Here is a 12,928-nt window from a genome sequence, read left to right as displayed (position 1 = left end):
ATGATAGCAATTTTATAATACGGCGTCATGTGATTAAACTGTGGAATGTTATTGTATCTGTAAGAGCTCCCAATAAAATGATTTTTAAAAAGAAGAAGACCAAAATGCCTATGCAAAGAAACTCTGAAACTTACTCTTGAACATAAGTGGAAGAAATGATACAGTGAAAGCACTGGATGGAAGCTTTCAAAGGGCAGCTTGAGCAGACAGAGGAGAATGATGAACTATGCTGAGACCCGGAGTTAGAATGCCGAAAAGGAAGAACACGCAAGCAATTCTTCAAGAACTGAAGGGAAAACTCAACCGTGCGTGATCATATGGACAGATTCTGTGGGCAAAATATTGGATAACTCAGGGACCATCCGTGATAGTTAAGGTTTAGGTCCACTTGGCTGGACCAGGATTCTCAGTGGCTTGGCAGTTAAAACCTGTCATCTCCATGTCTGAAGAGCACGCAGCTACATGGGTCATAATTCAGGGTGGAACCCTAGAGTATCCATTGTGCTCATGATGAACCTGTACCTAGACCAAGAGGCAGTCATTCTAATAGAACAAGGGGTTACTGTGTGGTCTAAAACCAGGAAAGGTGTGTGTCAGGCTTGGGTCTCCTCACCAAACTTAGTCAATCTCTATGCTGAGCAAACAATCCAAGAAGCTGGGCTGTAGGAACAAGAACGAGGCATCAGGATTGGAGGAAGCCTCATTATCATCAGCCTGCTGATGACACACCCTTCCTTGGACTTGAAGCACTTGTTGATAGAGATAAAAAACTGCAGAGCCTTCTGTATGGATTACAACTCAACATAAACAAGACAAAAGTTCCCCTGGATCGGTAAGCAACAGTACGATAAACAGAAAAGTCTGACATGGTCAAGGATTGCAATTGACTTGGATCCACAAGTTAACAGCCGTGGAAGCAGCAGTCAAGAAATCAAATGATGTATTGCACTGGGCAAACTTGTGGTGAAAGATCTCTTGGAGGTGTTAAAAGCAAAGATGTCTCTTATGGGCTCAGCATGTCTGACCACCAGGGACCTCATGTATAAGTGAGAGCTGCACAAGGGCTGCGCAGGACCAAAGAAGAAGGACGCCTTAGACTGTGATGCTGGGAGAGCACCGAGCGCAACACCCCACGAGCTGCCGTGGCACAAACACATCTGTCTTGAAAGAGGTGCCAGCAGGTGCTCTTTAGGAGCAAGGATGTGAGACTTTGTCTCGTGCACTTTGGACATGTGATCAGGAGATAACATGAATGTCCCTGGATACAGACGTCATGCTTGGTAAAGCAGAGCATCACTGAGAAGAACATGAGACCGTGGATGGACCGACACAGTGGCACTGTGAGGGTCCCCAGGGCCAGGCAGGTGTGCTACTAGCAGGAGCTGGCTCGTGGCACCTGACCACGGTCTCGAGGTCCAGCTGCTGTTGGTTGGCCTGGTGGCTCCTGTGTGTCTGAGGAGAGCTGTGCTCCACAGGGCTTCAATGGGTGTTTGCTGCTCCAAAAGCCTCCTTTCTGAAGCACCTGTGGGTGAATCTGGCCTTCAACCTTCCTGTAAGCATGGCATCCATATACCATTGCAACATGCCCCACAAACTCCCAACATGCCCCATATAGAACCCCCGGTCTTCATGCTGACCCCTACCCTCCCCAGCTCAGCAATCACTGCTCTGAATCACCTGGGTGAGTGCTCAGAGACTGGAGCCCGGCCCAGGACGGGGAGGTTGCTGATTAAGGTTCCCAGAGGACTTGACGCCTTCAAAGATGGGCTCCTGAGGGATCACCCGGCATCTCCCCAGGCTGCATCTCCGGGAGAGAGTGGGGGCAGACAGACATATGGCTTCCTGGGTCCCCTTAGCTGATCTTCGGGGTTATGGGTGACCGCCACTGCTACACACATGCACACACACACACCCCTCACTCTCCACTGGACTGTGCCCTCCACAGACACCTGAGCTACCTGAATCCCACTGCACTCCGCAAGGGACACAGAGTCGAGGTGCTTGTCTCTCTCTGTTAGTGTGACCCCATTTTAGAGATGAGGAACCTGGCCATTGAGTCATTTGCCTGCAGCAATCAACCCATGCTCACCCGAGAGGCCCAGGAACCAGGCGATGCACACGGCTTCCCTCTGGGCATTAGGACAAGGAGAGCGCCCCCGGCAAAGTCGGAAGAGGGTTTTGAAAAGATGGGGGGTGGCCTCCCATGTCGGGTGGGGACCGTCCAGGGACTGATTACTCTCAATAAGCCCTCCCAGGTTGTTGCTCAGTCCTGGGCCAGCCGAGGGGAAGGGCAGCTCAGGGACATCCTGCCTAGCCAGGTGGGGAAGCAGGTCCAAGGCAGGAGCTGGGGGGCTTAGCTCCCTCTACCCTCCGTGCTCGCTGCTCTGGGACATCACGCTGCCTCTTAACGCCGTGCTTTTACGCCTGAAGTGTGTTTATTGCCTCAAGCCCCCACCTGCCCACCCACTCAAACCACCTGGGCCCAGGCTGTTATTTCAAGCTTGCAGTTTCCGTGGTTGCAGGGTGTGCTGCGTGTACACACATGGCGACCACCTTAGAGGAGGCCAAGAGCAGAGCCAGGTTCATCTTTCGACCCAGAGCTCCTGTCCCAGGGTCCCACACAGGCCTTGGTAAATAGAGCCAGCAAAGGATTCTCTCTCCCAGCCACCAAGTCCGTGCCACCTCCGGCGACCCTGTAGGACAGCGTCGAATTGTCGTGCAAGTATGGGAGTAGACAGCCTCATCCCTCTCCGAGAAGCTGGTAGGTTGCAACAGCCGATGCTGAGGTTAGGAGCCTCCCTTGCACCCTGGGCCCCGGGCTCCTTCTCTGGGTAAATGCTGCACATGTTGACTGAGGGAGTGGTTCCCCCACGGGTCTGAACTGCTGACCTTGGGGTCCCAGCCCAACGCGTCACCAAGGATTAGGGAATGGCAAAGCCACGTCCCTGTCCTGCCCAGGTGGCCCCAGCAGCAGCACATCTGTGCTTTGCACCGTCATCACCGGGTGCCACCAGGTTCACCCTGACTCATGGTGACTGTAGGACAGAGCAGAATGCCCCATGGGCTTTCCTAGGCTGTGTCACCTTCGTGGAAGCAGAGCCTGGGTCTCTCCTGTGGCATCGAAGGCTGCTTCAAACGCCAACCTTCTGTTAGCAGCTGGCAGCGGTTACACACACGGAGAGCTGGTGCTTTATCCAGGCCGAGTGTGGTGCCACTGCTAATTCTAAGGACGGGGCATGAAGCTCTCATGTTCGGGAAACCTCTAACTTGACACATATCCTCACTAACCCTCTTGCCCACCTTCTGAGGGGGCACTGTGTGTGGCTTCCACTGCCAAGCAGTTAAACACCTTCCCTGGCTCAGTAGCCACACGCCTCTGCCCAGAGCTCTTTCTTGTAAGCCATCAGGGAGTCGGCCCCCAATTCACAGGGGCTCCAAGCACACCAAAACAAACAGCGACTCCATCCAGTGCTGTCCTCATGATCCACTGCCTGTCTGACCATTGTGATCCATAAGATCTTCATGGGCTGACTTCTGGAAGCCCATCACCAGGCCTTTCTTCCTCGTCTCGCCAAGTCTGGACACTCCACCAAACCCCATTCAACACTGTGACCTTGTCCAAGTCTCCATCTGCAGGTGGGTGGGTGGCTGCTCATGAGGGACACTGACTGAGCCCACACTGGGCTGGGGGCAGAGGCCTGGCGGGGTAGCAGGTACACGATGGGCTGTTAAATACAAGGTCAGCTGTTTGAAGCCACCAGCTGCTTTGAGCAGGAAGAGAACGCATTCTGCTCGCAGAAAGAGTTGAAAACCCACAGGGGCAGTCCTACCCCTCCTCGATCATGGCAGTGTGTCGGCGGGCTTGGAGGGGGGAGATGGCTGCCACGATCCACCCCAGCCTCCTTCGAAGTTCTTTAGCCCACAGTGAGGCACGAGCTTCCCTTACTCCACAACCCAAATGCCAGACCGAACCTGTTCCATCCAGTCAACAGACGGAAACAGAGAGGGCTCTGAGGCTGCAATCTTCACGGGTTAAAACTATGCGGTGGAGCCCTGCAGCAGAGTGGTTACTTGTTGGGCAGCAGCCTGAAAGGTCAGCAGTTCAAAATTGCCAGCAGCTCCGCTGAGGAAAGATGGGGTTTCCCACTCTCATAAACTGTTACAGTCTCGGAAACTCAGGGCAGTGCGACCCTGCCCTGTGGGGTCGCTATGAGTCATACTGACTCGAAGGCAGAGTGGGGGCTGCTGGGTTCAGACAGCCAACTTTTCAGCTCATGCTGAGCACTTAGTGCCACAGCACCAAGCTCCTTCCCTCAACAACCAGCCCAGAACACTGCTCTCGTGTCCTCACACCTGTCGCTGCTACAGCAGCAAATCGCCACCTTTACCGCCCTGCTCTGCTGCCCAGGGAACCTCAGACCTCCCAGAAAAGGGCACAGGGGTGACAAACCAGGCTGTACAAGACAAGGCCTGCCCCCACCAGAGTGCAGCCTGGGGTACGGCATGAAGAAGCTGCAGTGACTGGAGTGGTCTTCGCTCTCTCTGAAGAGCCTCCCCGCTCCCCAACCAGGGAGGGGTGCAGGCCTAACCAACAAGGCCAGGCCCATCCTGGCAGGCTCTGCTACTCAAATTGCAAGTTACAATGACTAGGCACCTTTTCTTTATCCGCAGGAAGAGCAGGGTTTGGCAGTGACTTGGCTGACTTCCCAGGCAGAGCTTGCTTTCTGGGAGTGCCGGATCTCTCCAGCCCTGGGCTGTCTGCGGGTCACTGAGTCACTGAGTCAGCCTGAAGTTGCTCCTTCACAGGGGAGTTCAAGGGCTACCCACTGGGGCTCAACTACCCCTAAACTGCAGCAATCCTGGAGAGACAAGAATGTGGGTTCACGTGGGAAAGGGCTGAAGGTGCACGGGGATGCAAAACTATAGTCACTACAAAGAAGAGCCAGGAGAGAAAAGAAAGTTCTGGGAGACTGGTGTCTAAATGAGAACACAGTGTTTCCTACAGTAAGTTAGACAAAAGTACACAAAGCAGGACACACAGCCGCTCATAACTTTATCTCAACGTTTATGTATATGGAAGGAGACCGGTGGTGTAGGGGAATTATGCGTTGGCTGCTAGTCGCAAGGTCAGCTGTTCAAACCCACCAGCTGTTCTGAGATAGCAAACTGAGGCTGCTTGCGCCGGTAAAGTAGTATAGCCTCGGACACCCAAAGGGGCAGTTCCACTCTGTCCTACAGGGTTACCATGAGCTGGTGTGGACTCAGAGGCAGTGAGTTTGGTTTTGGTTCTTGGAACTGCCCCTGTGGGCTTCCAAGACCAGAAACTCTCTACGGGAGCAGGAAGCCCCGTCTTTCTCTCTCTTTACCCTATCCCAAAGACCAGACTCGTGCCATGCAGTCGATGCTAACTCAGAGCGACCCCACAGGACAGGACAGAGGTGCCCTGTGAGTTTCCGTGAGAAGAGGGAAAATGAAAAAGAAGATGCAGAGAAATGGCGGCCCTGCTAGGTGTATGGGCAGTGACAACGGCAGACTCTCACAAATAAAAAATATTAAACAAAGTTAAACATCGAGTTGTCTCATGACCCGGAAATATCTCTCCTAAGGATATACCAAGAGAGCCCTATGTCCACACAAACACATTCACATGCACGGTTGTAGCACCATCTCTCACAACACCCAAAGGTGGAAGCGCCTCCAGGGCCATCGCTGATGAGCTGAGAGAGGCTGGGGGCCCAAGTGCCTCCAGAGGTGCCTTGGAGGAAAGGCCTGGTGATCTGCATGGTGACAACTCGACAGAGCCCAGCCCCACCGCAGCAGTCACTGGGCGCCCTGAGTCAGAATTGACCCCACTGCAGTCGGAACGGCAGCAGCCAACAGCCTGGGGGTGGGGTGGGGGAGGAACAAGTGGATAGTGTGTCCCTGGGGGGCCGGTGAAAGCATTAGAAACTGGAGAGCCCTGACCTGTAGAGCTAGCCGGAGTGACTTGCTGGCAGTGGGTTTGGGGGCACAATTGGTCATGCACTGGGCCGTCCAACAGGGGGCGCTGTGAGCCAGAATGGACTCACCTGAGCAGAGCGGCTGTGGTTTTGAACCTGCCAACTGTTCCCGAGAGACAGGCTGCTCTGCTGCCTCCATGAGGCTTACAGCCCACGAAACCCTGCAGCACAGTCCTGCTCTGTCCTGTAGGCTTGGTGTGAGCCAACACTGACCCAAGGCAGTGGGGTCAGGAGGTGTTTTTGGAGGGGAACTGTGCATACTAGGACTGCATTGAAAGTCCCTGAGCTCCATGCTCTGGGGGTGACTGTCATGGTATGTGAATGGTCTCTTAACAAAGCTGTGGTGTTTGTTTGTCAACAATAAGTGACAATGGGCGGCCTCTTTGTGTGTGCACAGTGCGCCGAACTCCCTTTCTGCCTCTGCTGCCGCCATGGCACCTGTGAAAAAGCCTGTGGCTCAGAAGGCAAAAAAAAGAAGCAGGTTCTGAAGTTCACGCTGGGTTGCGCCCACCCTGGAGAAGATGGAATCGTGGGTGCTGCCAATTTTGAGCAGTTTCTTCAGGAAAGAATCAAGGTGAATGGGAAAGCCAGAAATCTTGGGGGAGGAGTCGGGACCATTGAAAGGAGCAAGAGCAAGATTACGGTAACCTCCGAGGTGCCTTTTTCCAAAAAGTATTTGAAATATCTCACAAAAAAATACTTGAAGAATAATCTACGTGATTGATTGCGTGTGGTCGCCAACCACAAAGAAAGTTACGAATTACATTATTTCCAGATTAACCAGAATGAGGAAGAGGAGGATTAAATTTTCTCGGGAATATGTTGTATGAGTCCTTTAATAAAACTTGGGAACTAAAAACACTAAGTGACACTGGGAGGCGCAGGGAGAGCTGATGCCCCCCCCCCCGCCCCTGTCGCAGAGCTGTCCTTCCCCACCCCTTTGTCTCTGTGCGGGGGGGCCGGGCCCCCGCATCTGCAGAGCTGCAGCTCCTCTTACTCTGCTCTGCTCTCCGCTGCGTGCCGGGGAACCAGGGCGTGAGGGTGGCACGGTCCCCGAGCTGCTCCTCCGGCAGAAAAGGGCTTGAAAGGGACCGTGTGTGCCATCCCCACGGCCTTTGGGTGTTTGAGAATTAGCCCACTTTTTGGACGGAGGGGCCAGGCTGATCTCAGATTCCTTCTCTCAGCTGAGCACCAGGGCCTCTCCAGCCAGAAGCAAGGGTGCAGAGCAGCAGAACCAGACTTTCAGGGAAGTTCTTGGCCAAATAAGAGCTTTGAAGGGATGGTCACCCTCTCACCCAGTAATTTCTCATTCTGAAACAACCTGTGGGGAGGGCAAAGGTTCAGGTGCCAGATAGCTAGCTGCAGGGTGACAGATAACAATGAGGCGTTCAGACAGCCCAACACCCATCACTAACCCCAAACCTGTGGTCATCCAGTCACGGCGGCCCTCGGGGCCCGAGTGGAACTCCCCTGCAGGGTCCCCAAGGCTGCCCTCTCTATGGACGACACGCTTGGTTCAGTAGAGGGCAGCGGAAAGAGGAAGGCCCTGGGCAGATGCATTGACGCCATGCCGGCAACAATGGGCGCCAGCGTAAGAGCAGGTGTTCAAAAAAAAAAAAAATATATATATATATATATATATATATATATATATATATATATATATATATACACCCTAGTGAATGAAGGGGGAAGTGCAGAGTGGAGACCCGAGGCCCAAGTGTTGGCCAATGGAGATCCCCTCATAGAGGGGTTTAGGAGAGGAGATGGGTCAGTCAAGGTGCGAGGTAGTACCGATGAAGAACACAGCTTTCCCCAGATCCTGGATGCTTCCTCCCAACTACCATGATCCGATTCCTACCTTGCAGGACTGGATAGGGCAGAGGTTGTACACTGGTGCATATGGGAGCTGGAGGCACAGGGAATCCAGGGTGGATGATACCTTCAGGACCAGGGGTGTGAGGGGCGATGCTGGGAGAGTGGAGGGTGAGTGGGTTGGAAAGGGGGAACTGATTACAAGGATCCACATGTGACCTCCTCCCTGGGAGACGGACAGCAGAGAAGAGGGGGAAGGGAGACTCCGGATAGGGCAAGATATGACAAAATAACAATCTGTGGATTATCAAGGGCTCATGAGGGAGGGGGGAGCGGGGAGGGAGGGGAAAAAAAAAGGACCTGATGCAAAGGGCTTAAGTGGAGAGCAAATGCTTTGAGAGTGATTAGGGCAAAGAATGTACAGATGTGCTTTATACAATTGATGTATGTATATGTGTAGATTGTGATAAGAGCTGTATGAGCCCCTAATAAAATGTTTTTTTTAAAAAAGAGCAGGTGTTCGGCTGCAGTGAGGCTGAGTGTTGTGCTGTTCTGTTACACAGAGGGGTCGCTGTCACAACAACAATCTTCATGGGGACAGATGACCACAGCTTCCTCCTGGGAAGCAGCTGGTGGGTTCAAACCGCTGATCTTTCGCTCAGCCACCAAGCGCTTAACCGCTGCGCCATGAGGACCGCTCCCTCGCTGGGCCTGGTCCGTCCTGGAGACAGTGCTGCGACAGCACAGCACACAGCGGGAAGGAGGCCTTTGAGTGGTCATGACAAGCAGACAGAAAGATAAGGTCCAAGTGGCACACTGATATTTTAATGCATGTACATAATGTGTTGTGCAGGGTTTTTAGTCATGAGATCATAGCAAGCATCTCTTCAGGAGTGACTGTGTGTCTCTTGTGTCTGATCCCTGAGCTGAAGGGCACCCCTCCTCCAGCTTGGTCCCTTCCTTTGCTTTCCCTCATGGTCACGACAGTGAATTGGTGTTTGTCACAACGACTGTTGTGATCCTGTGACTGCTGATCCTGTGACGGGGGCAGGACTCTGGTTGTAGCTCGCTTGAAGTCCATAGGATGAGTATGCCTTACTGTATTGCTCCCAGGGGGAGAACGTTTGTGCGTCTGTTTGTTTAAAGTCACTACAAGAGGTTCCTTGAGCTCACCCATGTGCCATTTCACCTTTCTGGGAGCACTTTCTGAGAAGAGGTCTTCTTTGCCCCAGAAATGCTCCAAAGGGGACTCAGGCACTGGGAGGAGAGGAGGGGGGATTACAAAGCAGTTAGTCGAGTCCTTGGGCGGTACGAACAGGGAGAGCTCTCAGCTGCCAGCTGAGGGGCTGGTGGTTCAAGTGCCCCAGGACCTCGTTAGAAAGGCTGGCAATATACTTGATGAGAACCAGCCGTCGGTGCGTGTGGGGCGAATGTCGTTACTGTCAGGTCCTCGCCCACAGTGACGCTGTATCCACCTGCCCCGAGCCACCCACACAGTCGTTGTGCCCGAGCCCACTGCTGCAGCACTGTGTCCGTCCCTCTCGTGCCATCCATTTGACCAAGCATGATGTCCTTCTCTCCCCCACCCCCAACAACGTGTCCCACGTACACGGGCCAAGTTCTTATCAACGGTGCGGAGTTCCTGCGTTCTGTGGTGAAGAATTTTGGAGAGAAAGGTGCTGATTGCCCAACTTTGAGGCTGTCATGGATGTGATCCAATCGTACAATTAAAGTGGCCGCTTTTATGTTCTGTCACTTTCACCGCATTTAAAACACGTGAACACGTTACGCCGACCCCTCCAGCCCTGGACTGTACACGGAACAAAGCAAGTGCCCAGAGTACCCAGATTGGGGAGCTAGTTCCACACTGCAAGCCCCAGGCTGGGCTGGCCCTGCACCCGCCCAGGTGTGCCCAGGAGCAATCACGTCAGCCGGCCCTGTCAAAGCAATGCCCAGCCCTGCACTCAGGCTGCAGCTGCTCTGGGTCGTTCGTGCCTCCCCAGAGCCCACTGGGTGGACGTGCAGGAGCATGCCAGAGCAGCGTGGCACTGTGCGAGACAGAGCAGGCAGGAGGGCTGGCTCCCACACGCAGCACGCACAGGGCAGCAGCTGCAGACAGAGGCAGCAGGCAAGCCACAGGAAATCATGAGGAACTGGCATTCGTAAAACGCACCCCACCCCGAGCCCCAACAGTACTGCTGTTTTTCCAAAATGGAAATGTTGCCTGGCTTTTTTGAGATTACAACTACATTCCAGCAAAATGGAAGCGTTTAAGGCAGAAGCTGGACGTCTCCCTCTGTCCCATTTTCCAGAGCTGTCTAGGGATTGGAGCCTGCCCTCGCACGTGGGTGTGCGTGCACACGGAATGCACACACATCATCACTCATGTGTCCTCAGAGCCCTTCCTCCTTCAACACCATAAATGCCTCTCTCTCCACTGCCACCGGGCCTTCAGGCTTGGCTGCTAGACCTCCCTCTGCTCTATGGGGCACCCAGCAGGACACTGAACCCAGTCTGTCCAGCACTAGGGCCCAGTCACCTAGTGGACCTGAGTTCAGAAGATTGGATTCGGGGTCCAGGGAGCTGCATTTTAATAACTGCTTCTGGCAATTCTTCTAACCTTGCAGGTAGAGGACAGCCAGGTCTGGCCATTGAGTCCATGAAAGGGCCTGGCCTCACATCCGCATACTTTAGTACAAGGTCATTTCTGGGTAGGCGCGGCCTCACAAGGATCAGGGGAAATCACTGCACACTGGGCTGTGTACCCAGCCTCAAGCCCCTGCCCGCACGGCGTCCCTGGGGGTCGTGTCCCAGGTTGAAGGGCTCTGTGGAGGCTCTTCTGTGAGAACCTGGGCCCTGGCGCCTGGGAGTTGGGCTGGGTGCCCTGGTCTGAGCAGTGGAAGGAGCTATGCCTTAACCAACAGGGTGCATGTGATCCCATCCTGCACACAGCAGCACAGGCAGCTCACCCAAAGCATAGCTGTGCCCGTCTCTCTGTCTTCCTCTCTGACGTGGGTGGTTCCAGAGAGGCCGCTGTTGGGACTTGATGCTGGAAGTAGGATGTCGGTGCCACTTCCTTCCATTCAACAGAGCACCCTTGGGCCCTGGTCCCTGCAGGAGGCAGAGCAGAGGCCTCGACAGAGGAGCCAGCATCCACCCTCATGGTCTCCTCCCGCAGCTCTGGCACGTGCTGGCTGCGTGACTGCCATCAGCCACTTAGCACTCACACTTCCATGCATGTTTCTGGCACGTTGTGTCTGAGACACGGTCGTGCTCCCTGAGGTTCAGCTGTGACGGGGGGCCATGTCCTTGCTGTCTGGAGCGTGCGGACAGGAGGAAGGTGCTGGGGCAGCCTGAGAGGGGGGCACCGCTGGGCGAGGGGTGGCAGGTGCGAAGGGCTCCAGGTGCGAGTGGGCTCCACTCCGGATGGTGCTTTTTGAGGAGAGGAAGGAATGAGGTTGGGAGCCAGTGTAGGACAATGGAGAGGGCTTGGGGGGTAGGATGGAGGGGCCTGCATTTGATTCTAGGGACGGTTGGGGGCCACCTTCAGGGAAGGGACTACATGGGGAGCCATAGTTCTCTCTGGTGGGTGTGGCTCGGAACCTGACAAAGGATGGGGGCCTGGCAGGGAGTTGTGACTGGGAGACCCAGTGCCTACTTCAAAGTATCCTGGGACTTATGGGGTGTATGTGGCTGAGTGAGGACCCAGAACCTGGGGAGGAGGACCCCCCCAAGACGAAAGAGTGTTGGCAACACCTCTAACCAGCTCAGGATGCTGGTTCCAAGTTGACTGCAGAAGTCTGAGGCACTCTGACTATGGCTGAAGCCCAGGTCTCAATGGGCTGAATTTTCTGGGAACTGTAGGAGGAGAGGCCGCCCTGTGGTGTGTGGGGAAGGGAGCGGCATTTTTCTCTTCCTTGTAGCTGGGTCCATAATCCCTGGTGAGTCCAGCACCACCCACAGAGACCAGATTAAGTAAAACAAGGATGATTCCTGTTAATCAGAGAGTGCAAGGAGGCCTGTAATCAGGAGCCAGTGCCCTCAGGCCACAGAACTGGAAGGAGCTACCTTCTGGGTGTGCCTGCTCTTTCCTGACAGTGAGCCCAAGTGACTAGCAGTCTACCAGGCCTCAGAAGCAGCACCGCCAGGTGCCAATGGGGTGAGCACCAGGTGGGCAGGCTTCTGCAGGCTGGGGCAACAGGAGGTGGGTGCTCTGGGTTCCCATGTGGAATGAACAATTCAGGGGGCTGCAAAAGCAGCTATCTCTTAATCCCGGGCTATGATTCGGGGTCTGGGGATGAGACCAGCCGAGGAGCAGCCTTTCTTGGCCCTGTCTTCTCCTGGGTCAACCCCCACCTGGGAATGGTGGGAGGAAGACTCACCTCCACTCCGTCCATGACCCCACACGGTGATGAGCTCTGAGTGGGAGGTTGAGGCAGGCCTGGTACCTGCCCTCAGGAGCCCCGGTTGGTGGTGGTGTGGTTATGACTTGGGCTGCGAAACACAAGGTCAGCAGTTCAAAACCACCAGCAGCCCTGTAGGAGAAAGATGGGGGTCTCTGTTCCCGGGGCTGGGGCAGTTCTATCCTGTCCTCGCGGTGGGCGGTTGGGTGGGCATCGCGTTGATGCTCTGCGTGGCTGGTTGGTTGGGTTGAGTGCCTGTCCTGGCTCTCTGAGAGAGACCCCTGCTGCTCAGCATCAGCCCGACCCCGTTTCAGTTAGCAATTAGAAGGGCCCCTCTTTCACTCTCCCAGATAATGAGGTTTTCTCATCTGTAGATCGTGTGTTGTAATAATATAGCCCTCACATGTGGTGGAGACCTTAGTAAAATGATTATCTTTGATAATAATCTCCTCCTACTCTGGACACCCCCTCCTCCCTGGGGTCGTGGGTAACAACAGGAGGGGTGCTCCTGCCCCTGTAAACCAGGAGGCAAACTTTGCGGTTTCTGTGGTTGCATCCAGTGGGCTCCGGCTCATGGTGACTCTATAGGGCAGAGTGGAACTGGCCCTGTAGGAGCCCCACTCTTTACAACAGAGAAAGCCTCCTTGTTCTCCCATGGAGTGACTGGTGGCTGGCTCTGAACTGCTGACCTTGCAGTTAGCAGGGCAGTGT

At 54.5% G+C, this 12,928-nt stretch overlaps 1 pseudogene; it reads left to right on the top strand.

Annotated features, from left to right (window-relative positions):
* Window positions 1–6,430: 6,430 nt before the first annotated feature.
* Window positions 6,431–6,804, top strand: LOC142446188 (large ribosomal subunit protein eL22 pseudogene; annotated as a pseudogene).
* The last annotated feature ends 6,124 nt before the right edge of the window (window positions 6,805–12,928 follow it).

The sequence above is a fragment of the Tenrec ecaudatus genome, chromosome 4 (assembly GCF_050624435.1).
Source record: "Tenrec ecaudatus isolate mTenEca1 chromosome 4, mTenEca1.hap1, whole genome shotgun sequence".
NCBI lineage: Eukaryota > Metazoa > Chordata > Mammalia > Afrosoricida > Tenrecidae > Tenrec > Tenrec ecaudatus.
The sequence above is the reverse complement of the archived record's forward strand: the minus strand, read 5'-3'. Positions and strand labels throughout refer to the sequence as shown.